This window comes from Thunnus thynnus, chromosome 18 (genome assembly GCF_963924715.1).
Source record: "Thunnus thynnus chromosome 18, fThuThy2.1, whole genome shotgun sequence".
Classification (NCBI taxonomy): Eukaryota; Metazoa; Chordata; class Actinopteri; order Scombriformes; family Scombridae; genus Thunnus; species Thunnus thynnus.
The window spans coordinates 8,147,829-8,157,723 of record NC_089534.1 but is presented as its reverse complement, the minus strand read 5'-3'; the positions used below and the strand labels follow the sequence as shown (position 1 = coordinate 8,157,723).

Below are 9,895 nucleotides of genomic sequence, written 5' to 3'. Positions count from 1 at the left end.
TCAGAGGGATTCAATTTGCTCTAGAGTGTTATTAACCTGTGGCAAATTTTGACTCTCACACTGATAGTATTGGTAGTAGATGGTATTTAGCTACTATCCTGATTATTTTGTTTGATTATGCTGAAATAAGTTTTCAGCTACAACTGATAAAAACTGAAGAAGCCTCCATGACAACTGAGCAAACTTCATCCACTAAGGAGGGCCATGAGATGCAGTTGAAAGGTCCATAAAAGGCTGAAGTGGACCTTCAGTTATTTATTTTTTTGTTAAACTACTGCCAGTGTTTTCAAAGAAAGACAGTATACATGAAGTCAGTCCAATATTTTAATTGTCTTTATTCTCTGATTTACCCGATTTTGGTCAAGACCCTTGCAAACTTAACTTTATCATTGACCAAGTACCATTATAAAGCACTGTACATTGCAGTTGGCAGGTGTTAAGTTGTATAAATCAGTGTTGTTGAATACTTGAAAAGCATATCTCAGAATATTTGAAATGAGTTGGAAGGCAGAAATGCTCTAAAGATGTTTTTGTGTTTTTTAAACCTGAATTAACTGATTTTTGGCCAGTTGAGGGCAGCTGAAACACGTTGTGAACACAACATTGACTTGTTATCCATTTAGGTTGCTAATTTACACATCCCACAGCTACAGAGCTTCATTAGCATTCATTTATTGTGTTACTGGTCACTTGATGAATGTGAGTCAAATGTTCACCCTTTTGGCTCTGGTCTGGTCTACACCAATCCCTGAGAAAAAATATTTGTCTCTTTGACAGCTAAATGCTCCACTACGTTAACCAGCTGCTAACTCTAACTAACTGCTGTTTGGTGCTCGGCAGGTCATGTACAGTGTGTTTTTCAGAGAACAGCTTCCTGCTGCTGCTGGAAACAATAACAAGAGTGGTGAAAGTGAACTAAAACAGTAAGTTGCGGGCTGTAAAACCAAAACAATGAGTTGAAAGACACTGAAACACTTCGTAGAGCTGAAGGGAACTGCAGAGTCAGTTTACAATTGTCACCGTCACTATAGGCGACCCCTTTCACACTACACACTCTCATTTGATTCATTGTTAAAATGACATTATCAGTTAAAGCTGCTTTAAGTGCTACATTCTGTTTTTAATTTCTGTCTGGCAAAATGGCAGCTAGCTGTTAGCTACTTATCTCCAGCCACAGGATGTCCATGCATGAATGTCACCGCTAATAACAGTTACAACCTGTCACAGGTCGTAACTACTTTGTACTACTAAACTATCCCTGTACTATTTGAAGTTCACATACCTGCAGGTATAGCTAGCAACACAGCCATCACTTGGAACACCTCATTTTGGGGGTTTTTTTTGGCACACTATGTTATGTTATGTCTTTATAACTAGCCTCTGACGCTACAGCTGTGGGTAATTTTACCTCCTGTGCAGTGTCTCTTCAAAGTCTGACTTTTTCATAACTCTGTAAGGGCTCATTTAGAAACTGAATGTAATGTTTGACCCCCTGTTTGTGCAGCTTCTTTCAGACTGTTTGTCATTGTGTTGTCTTCATGGGTTTGCTCACAGGAGTGAGCCATGGATTCCAGCTCTGTCTTAATCTAAATTCTCTGCTGCTGTGAAGAGTGTCAGTGACTCACATCGTGATCACAGCCAGGAAGCTGTGGAGCTGGACATGTCTGATGGCTGACCTAGACAGACAGAGATAAGACCAGTGATAAGTGTGTAACGACTGTTGGATCAGTTGCCATGAAATGTGCAGATATCCATGGTTCCCAGAGTACGAATGCTATTTACTGGTGATCCAGTGACTTTTGATCTAGCGCCACAATGACATTGATATTTGTTGTTTTAAGTAAAATATCTTGACTACTTTTGCTTTAAATTTGGTTCAGATGTTCATGTCGCCTCCAGGATGAATTTTATGTAATGGTGTAATCTCTCTGAGGATCTTTTAACGCTTTATCTGGTGCCACCATCAGGTCAAAATGGCGGTTTGTCCATTAATTTTGTTTATGACCAAATACCTGCAAAACATGCGTTTCCTATCAGCCTCAGCTGTACTCTGTGTTTAGTTTTAATTAGCATATGTTATCATGCAAACACTGTAAACTAAGAGTCTAGGAAGCTAACATGGATGAACATGGTAGACATTATACCTGCATGCTGATTAGCATTAGCATTTAGCTCAAGTACAGCCTCACAGAGACATTAGCATGGCTGCAGACACTTGGCCTTGTTCTCACGCATTTACTGTAAGTGCACCACTGATAGGCATGCTACATTTTATGGATGGAAATTGATGAAGTTATTACCATGCTTACATCCTTTTATGAGCACTGCAGGAATTCATTCTCTTATCGACTGAAAAGTTAAATAGAAATTGCAAGTTGCTGATGAGCTTTCATTCTCCATTGTCTGCTTTTTTGTGCCAATCTATTATCTATCAAATACATTTGAACTTGCTTGAAAAGCCCCACTTCTTTATTCATTTCATAAAGGTTAGAGTGAATGATGTGGGCTTGACTTGGTGATATGCTTCAAAATAACTAGATTATGAGTTTATGGAGGGGTATTGTTCATTTTCTTCTCTGGATTATTTATAATCAAAGTAACTGAGAGTAATCTTTTTTTATGAATATATATTTTAAGATCTGATATTTCAAGAAATTATTCTGATCGATAAGGACAATTCAGCATATGTACATGATTTTCCATAATAAGAGCTTCTGTTGGTCAGGGATGACCAGCAGGCATAGATGACAGTGTGATACAATGCAAGTTAAAATTTAACTTTAAAACTTGGAGTGACAGCTGAGCAGGACCTCTTCAGTCTGGCCATTAAATTGTGTGACTGCAGCTTCAGTAGCTTCCCCTGCTGTGTGCAGGAGAGGTGTCCTGCTGGTCTGGGATCAGGAGCTAGAGGCTGTTGGTCATGGAGGTCAGCAGCAGCAGTGTGGGGTTGTCATGTACGCTTAGCCCCGAGACTAAATGGATAGAGACAGAAGTTAATGTACCACATACACACACCAGTAGTAATAGCACCAACAAAGCATAGCTTCCCCAGACCTGAAGTAACAGACCTGACAGACACTGTAACACACACTTTAATACACGTGTCAAACACACACACGGCAACATACTTCACACTCTGTCCTCCCAGGCCTCTCCCCAATAAAAAACCCAGTGCTTGAAGCATACTCCCTGTAGTGCAGTATAATCATTCTACACTTCCTCTGAGCTGCCATGGTGACAGTTTGAAAAACAGTCGTATTCCTGTTTTGGGTAATGGTTACTTGATAGTTTGGGGGCGCTGTGAGGTGAAAACCTTGAATCTCCAAAAAGCCAGTTTTTCAGGGCGTAAGAACAGCAGTCTTGTCTTTAGTCACCATGTGCCAGTTTGGGGAAAATAATATGTATGTTCTCTATTGACCCCATGAAGTCTTACGAGGACAGAGCGGCCAACAGCTGCTACAGATATAATTTTAAAAAGTTCATTTAATTTCTTTACTCAGTTATATTTTGAGAGAAGGGGGCATTTTGAAGATTACTACATAGTTTAAAGTTAGGGAGATATAAAATATTGGTACAGAGAAGCAGAACATGAGAAACAGACCCGTTGGAGTGCCCCCGTGTCTCCAGGTTAATGAACTGCAGCGTTGCCAGTTCAAGTCTGACGGGAATCTTTGTTGCATGTCACCCCCCCCCCCCCCCCCCTCTCTCCTTAATTCCTGTCATCACCAATAAAAAAGCATAAGGATCCCTTGTTGAACACTAGAAGATTTTTTTCCATCAAAGGAACTGTCACGATTCTTGCTTCAGTCCTGTGTCTCCCTACCTGTTGCCACTTCCCCGGTGGCTTTTTTTGTCTCTCTCTCCCTGTCTGTGTGATTGTGTGAGTGGAGACAGGTGTGCTGGAGTCAGAGCAGAGCCCCACCAGCTGCAAGCCGTTCCATAATCAAGACCTCTTACCTATACTCAACCCTGCCAGATCCACACAGCCAGTTCATCATAGTTCCTTCCATGGAATCTTTTGTTCTGGCCTACACTGACCCTGCTCCTGTTCCCATCTGTTCCAGTCCCTTTCTTCTGTTCCCTGCTGTTCTGTCTGTTCCACCTCCCGTCTCTGTCTCCTGTCCCTTGTATCGCAAGCCCTGCTTCCCTACTCTGGAACCTCGCTTTACTCAGCTGGCTTTGATCCCATTCCAGACCTGCGTACCCGTCCCCAACTCCCCTTGTCCCAGCTCAAGCCTTAGCCAGCCCCTGGTTCCCAGCTACCAACCAAGACTTCCCCTGGCATTTAGGTTCACCTGCTCCACCCCCATGTAACAGGAACATTCCCTGTAACAACTTGTAACACCTAGTTCATAATTAATTTCAGATGTTTAACTGCACAGACTAATATTTATCTCATTATGTTTTAAACTATGTGTAGCTTACATCATAATTCCCTATATTTTACAATGCTCCAGTGAGCTGTGCACCATATTCCTACATCAGAAGTCTTGAACCAAATCTGTGAAGAGTGTGTAGGTTTATGGCTTTTAGGGGTCAACTGTCTGATAGGAGACACTATACAAGCACTTTGAAGCAATATGATTAATAATTTACGCTTTTCTCAAACTGCACGAGATGGCCCTGTTGACTTCCAACTTCAAGGCCGTTTTGATTGAGCATTTAGGGGGGAGCTAATCTTTAAAGCACATTACACATGATGAGATCAGAGAGATGACTGTAAAAATTGTAACTGTGAATTAACTGAATGACAAACAACAGTCTACAAGCACGCTAGCAGCTCTGTAAAACTGCCCAGCTTAGAGTTAAATGCATTTAGCGAATAACACAAAGTACAACTGAGGCTGATGGAAACGTTAGTTTTATGAGAGATCACTGTTAATTTCCTGTTTCCAACTGTTACTTAACACTTTTTAAAAATCACGACCACAATCATCCTATAAACTTAACCATGTGCTCATTATTGTAACCATGATGATGAAGGTCACCTAACCGTAAGGATGTAGTATTTTAATCCAAACCACCATGTTTCCCTAAAAGTAGTAAGTGCTTATTCTAACCCAAACCATCATCTTTTCCTGAACCTAATCAAGGAGTTTTTGTGCCTAAACCTAACCAGACCTTAACCGTCGCATTGTCACATCATAAAACATAATTCATTTTTAGGAAGACACATGCAAATGATGTTGTCCTGCCCGTTACTGCCAATAGGGACGCCAGATTAAAAAATGCAACTTTCTGGAGTGCATGGACTGCATGAACGACATATTTTGTTGTTTAGAACTTGTTAAATCAATTAGATGTCAACATATTACAGTGGATAACTGCTAGTGGCACTAGATGGCAAGTCAAGAGATCATCAAATACATCATCCAGGATCTTGAATATCTGTACCAAACTTCATGGCAATCCTTTAGAGATATTTCACTCAAAATCAAAAATGTGTAATGGGAAATTGCTGATCACTCAATAAACACACAAAGAGAGCATTGTCAGGTTATGAAATAATGTAATCAAATAATACAATCAGAAGTATAATGCATCATAATTCTGGAGACAAAGATACATACCACCTAGCTATCTTTTCTTTGTCTGAAAGGTTGGCACTTAACCAGTCCCTTAAATACTACTCGTACAGAATTTAAGACATCTATTTACTAACCTTACAGGTCAGCAACCAACCCTCAGATAGAAACATAAGTCAAAAGTTCAGCTAACCTAGGAACAGTCTTTCTTCACGACCATATATGACAGTACATAAGCATGCACCGAGTAACATCACAAAATAACATTACTACTATATTAAATTAAGGACAAACCACACTATCCTCTAAAGCTTATCAGTTTTACACATAAACATCTACATAACTACAGTTTATCTTATCACTGGCTCAGGTAAGGGTATAACAGAATAAACTTAACTGTTAAACACACAACTGCCTCATCTTACACAGCAAAGAACTAAGTTTAGAATAGACATAGCACAGAGGAATTTAGAACAGGTGTGAAACACAAACTAACACTAAACTGAACTTAAACACTATCTGAAAAATGTATGATATATTCAAGAAATACATCAAATGATTACCTACTATTCAGTTTTCTTTTACAAACGTCAATCTCTTGTTGGCCCCATTCATCCTCTGGGGACCATGAGAGCAAACCATTCAACAGTTCCTGATATTATAGCCTGGAGCGGCTGTGGCTCAGGAGATAGAGCGGATCATCCACTGATTAGAAGGTCGGTGGTTCAGACCTCAGCTTCTCCAGTCCGCATGTTTGGCAAGATCCTGAACCCCAAATTGCTCCCACTGGCTGCGCCATCAGTGTGTGAATGGGTGAGCATCAGAAACAAAAGTGCTTTGGATTTAAAAAAAAGCGCTATATCGCTCCTGATGAGTAGGTTGGCACCTTGCATGGGAGCCTCTGCTATCAGTGAATGAATGTGTGAATGTTGGCGTGTGTTGTAGAGCTCTTTGACTGCTCATCAGACTAGAAAAATATTATATAAGTGCAGTCAATTTACCATTTATCAATTAGACAAAGTATTTCTTATCTATTTAAAAAGCTTAAAGTATACATCACGATCATATTTTAATCTTGTATCTTACTCTTGCAGTCATCCCACACCTTGTTCAAATCATCTGTCCTATATTTTTGCTTTCAAGTTGGACTGAAACCACATAAAACTGTCAGTTGTATTTCATGTCTGTACTTTTATCTGTCTCTGACATTATACAAAGTGTCTGAGCTTTACCTTCTTAGCACACATACACACACACACACACACTGTCCTAATTGATTACCCTATCTATCCTAAAACATTTAACTGCCTGGTGAAAGGAGGCAGAGAGTGAAAATGAAATTATCAGCCTTTAAAAACAAAAGCAGTGAAGCAGACATGATAAGAAACGGGTAAGTTCGGAGAAGTGCCGACAGTGTGTTTTTGAAGGTGATTCAAACCAGACGTGGGTCAAATAGCATTTGCCAATATGTTTCAGCCTTTTTCTTGTGCTCTGTGTGGAGCCAGATGGGAAGCTTTTATCAGAACAATTCAGATTATATCAATCAAATTTTAAAATGCTCTCTGGAACTTGTATGTGTATGCTCATATTTGGCAAACATCACCCTTTGGGCTCATAATTAGGGTAAAAATATCTCCAAACACTCAATTTGAAACGACTTAACAACAACATGAACTTTCCAGCCCATAAAATACCAGATAGCTTGACTGATGCTGAGATATAGTTTAAGCACTATTTGGTAAGGGGATAGGTAAACAGGTATCCTCATGTTTTGCCTTTTTACCCATATCCGAGTCAGAGGGGGTGGACATTAGTTCAGGGTATACATCCATCCATCCCTCATCCATTTATTCATCTGTATCTGTCCTGTTTCAGCTCCCAGCAGCCTTCCTGCACTGAGCAGCACTGTCACAGTCTTTCATGCATGTCAGAGCTGCGGTATTTTATGTTCCCCTCTGCCCCCTGCAGGTCCGGCTGCTGTGATTTAAAGCAAGAGGAGAAAGCGGCAGGAGCAGGAGGTCCTGGATGGAAAAGAATGCCTCCATCCTTCCTGCTTTTAAACGGTACCGCTGGGGAAACACCAGACGGGGGAACTGTAAAGGTAAGATCTGTGATGTTAAGAGACACACACCAGAGGTTTTACGGAGAAAGCCAAAGTGGGGTCATACTTTTTTTAAATGTACTCTCACTGTTCATGTTGAATGTAGTTCAGTTTATGGTTTGTAAATCTTCAAATACAAAGGTAGTTTATGGATCTCCTGAAAACTGTGAAATTACTTGAATCATTAAAGTAAAACTCCTCAAATAGATTTGAAATGATTTTGTATTTTGCACCAAACTATATTTGCATATCAACAATGGAAAAAAATAACTAAGTGTAATGTGAAAGGTTTTACTTGTAGTGACAAACCCACTGAGAATTACCACCCAACTCTGCTGTTTCCCTCTGCTCCATGGAGTGTTTTAACCTCTTTCAGCTCATTGTTTTGGTTTTATGGCCCATAACTTTACTGTTTGCCTCTGACAGCTCTTTTCAACGTCGTTTGCAGACACAGCAGGCAGCTGTTTTCAGCTAAAAAGCTCTAACAACCTTCTGTTCACTACAAATAGCAAACAGACAAAGTTAGTGACTAGCTGGTGAACTTAGTGGGGCATTTAGTAGCTAAAGACAGACATTTCCCTCAGGAGTTGGTAAGAGACCAGAAAAGGAGAGGGAATAGAAAATAGAAACATGACTCCAGATGAATGTTACGTTAGACATCTCCTGGATTTCTGTTTGCTAACATATTTGCTATATTAACTTTATAAGGTGATATGTCAATGTTGCAGTCCAAAAAAATGATCTGATATCATTTTAAGTAGCCCATAGCTGTTTTCAAAGACAAATCAGTGCACATTTTAAGGTTTAAATTCTCTGATTTCTCCAATGATTTTGGTTTAGCAAACTCAAGTTTGTCATTGCCATTTAAAAAGTGCTGTACATACCAGCTGGCTAAGAGTTGCAAGAGTTGGTGGAGAACAGGTAGAAAAGGAGAGTGAATATTGGCCTTAAACCCATCAGGTGGACAGGAACATGACTCCAAATGAATGCTGATCTTGCTCCATGTCTGCTGAATGTATACAGTAAATGGAAAACTATTTGCTCAACTTTATAACATGATAATTTGTTGAGTTTACATCTTGTTATGCTGTTTCTGTGTGGCCAAAAAAAATATATTAATGCAGATTTAAGGAGGCATATCTTGAAGATCTTCCTATCTCTGTGCAGTGGTGAGGATGGTAAAACATTGATACAATATAAAGATATTGCACCTACAGCACTCTTGAATAATAAGACTGTGCTATTTTTGTATTTTTCTTATATAACATGCAATACTCACAAGTATTCACTCCCTGTTCTAACATGGAGAAGAAACAGTTTTTCAAATTTACCTTGACAGGTAACTTTCTTTTGCAAAGCTGGCAGATTGTAATACAATGCTTTTGTGTTTGTGAAGGTGCACTCAGAAATACTAACTCCTTCCAAGAAAACACCATGATGGAAGACATGAGGAATGCAGCGGATCATCTGATCACTGAGCGCCCCCTTTAAAGTGATGATATATGTAAAGCACTTCTTCAAGGTGTAAGGTGATCAAAGGCGTGGCAGAGGTCTGGCCCTGGTTTATGAGAATGTGGTGGTCAGCCGACAGGCCCCCGGGATCAGAGGGGGGAATTCACTTTTCCAAGAACACACATCTGCGTTTGCCCCCCAGTGAATGGCCTGAACTAATGCAGGATGGTCTGTTCTGACTTCTTCACCCAATTCCTTTGGGTTGGGAAGACTTATGATCCTCAAACGCTTTTTTTTTTTTTTTTGTTATCAGTGACACAGTTAATTGCTTTTCCTGTCCTCATAAAACATATAGCACCAACCTGCATACTAGTCTCCTTTATGCTATTTATCATCTGTGCTGTCTTGCGAGATTAAGGTGTATTGGCTGAAAATCAGGTAAGACTTGGACATACTTTCAGATTATGCAAGTATATTTGATATGTTTTTGTACTCTGACATTACAGGTTGACATGTCCCATTTAGCAACTAGCTATAAAAGCAAGATTCATTCAAACCATATGGCTAACATGAAATGAAATAGCTCAGTCCGAGCATGAAAGGCAGTATAAGTTGATTTTGGCAGAAAAATGAAGAATAGATTGTTAAAGTAATGGTTAATTGATGGAACATGATTATATCTAAAAATAAAACACAGACCCCAGACTGACATGGTGGAGGAATTTCAAGAGGTTGAGGCGAACTTGTGGGGCACAAAATTTAAAAGAAGCCAACACAATGGAACTGTTATATTGTGTTGAAGATCCAAATTCTCAGC

General features: G+C 39.7%; 1 long non-coding RNA gene across 2 annotated transcripts; it reads right to left on the bottom strand.

Moving 5' to 3' along the window:
- Positions 1–2,455: 2,455 nt before the first annotated feature.
- Positions 2,456–3,898, bottom strand: LOC137169206 (uncharacterized). Of its 2 annotated transcripts, XR_010924414.1 has the most exons (3): positions 3,824–3,898; positions 3,602–3,716; positions 2,456–2,972 (listed from the first exon to the last, which is right to left on the bottom strand). It is a non-coding gene; the product is annotated as an uncharacterized lncRNA (long non-coding RNA). The 2 variants fall into 2 exon arrangements; XR_010924413.1 differs by lacking the exon at positions 3,824–3,898 and having other exon boundaries at positions 3,602–3,817.
- Between the last annotated feature and the right edge of the window lie 5,997 nt (positions 3,899–9,895).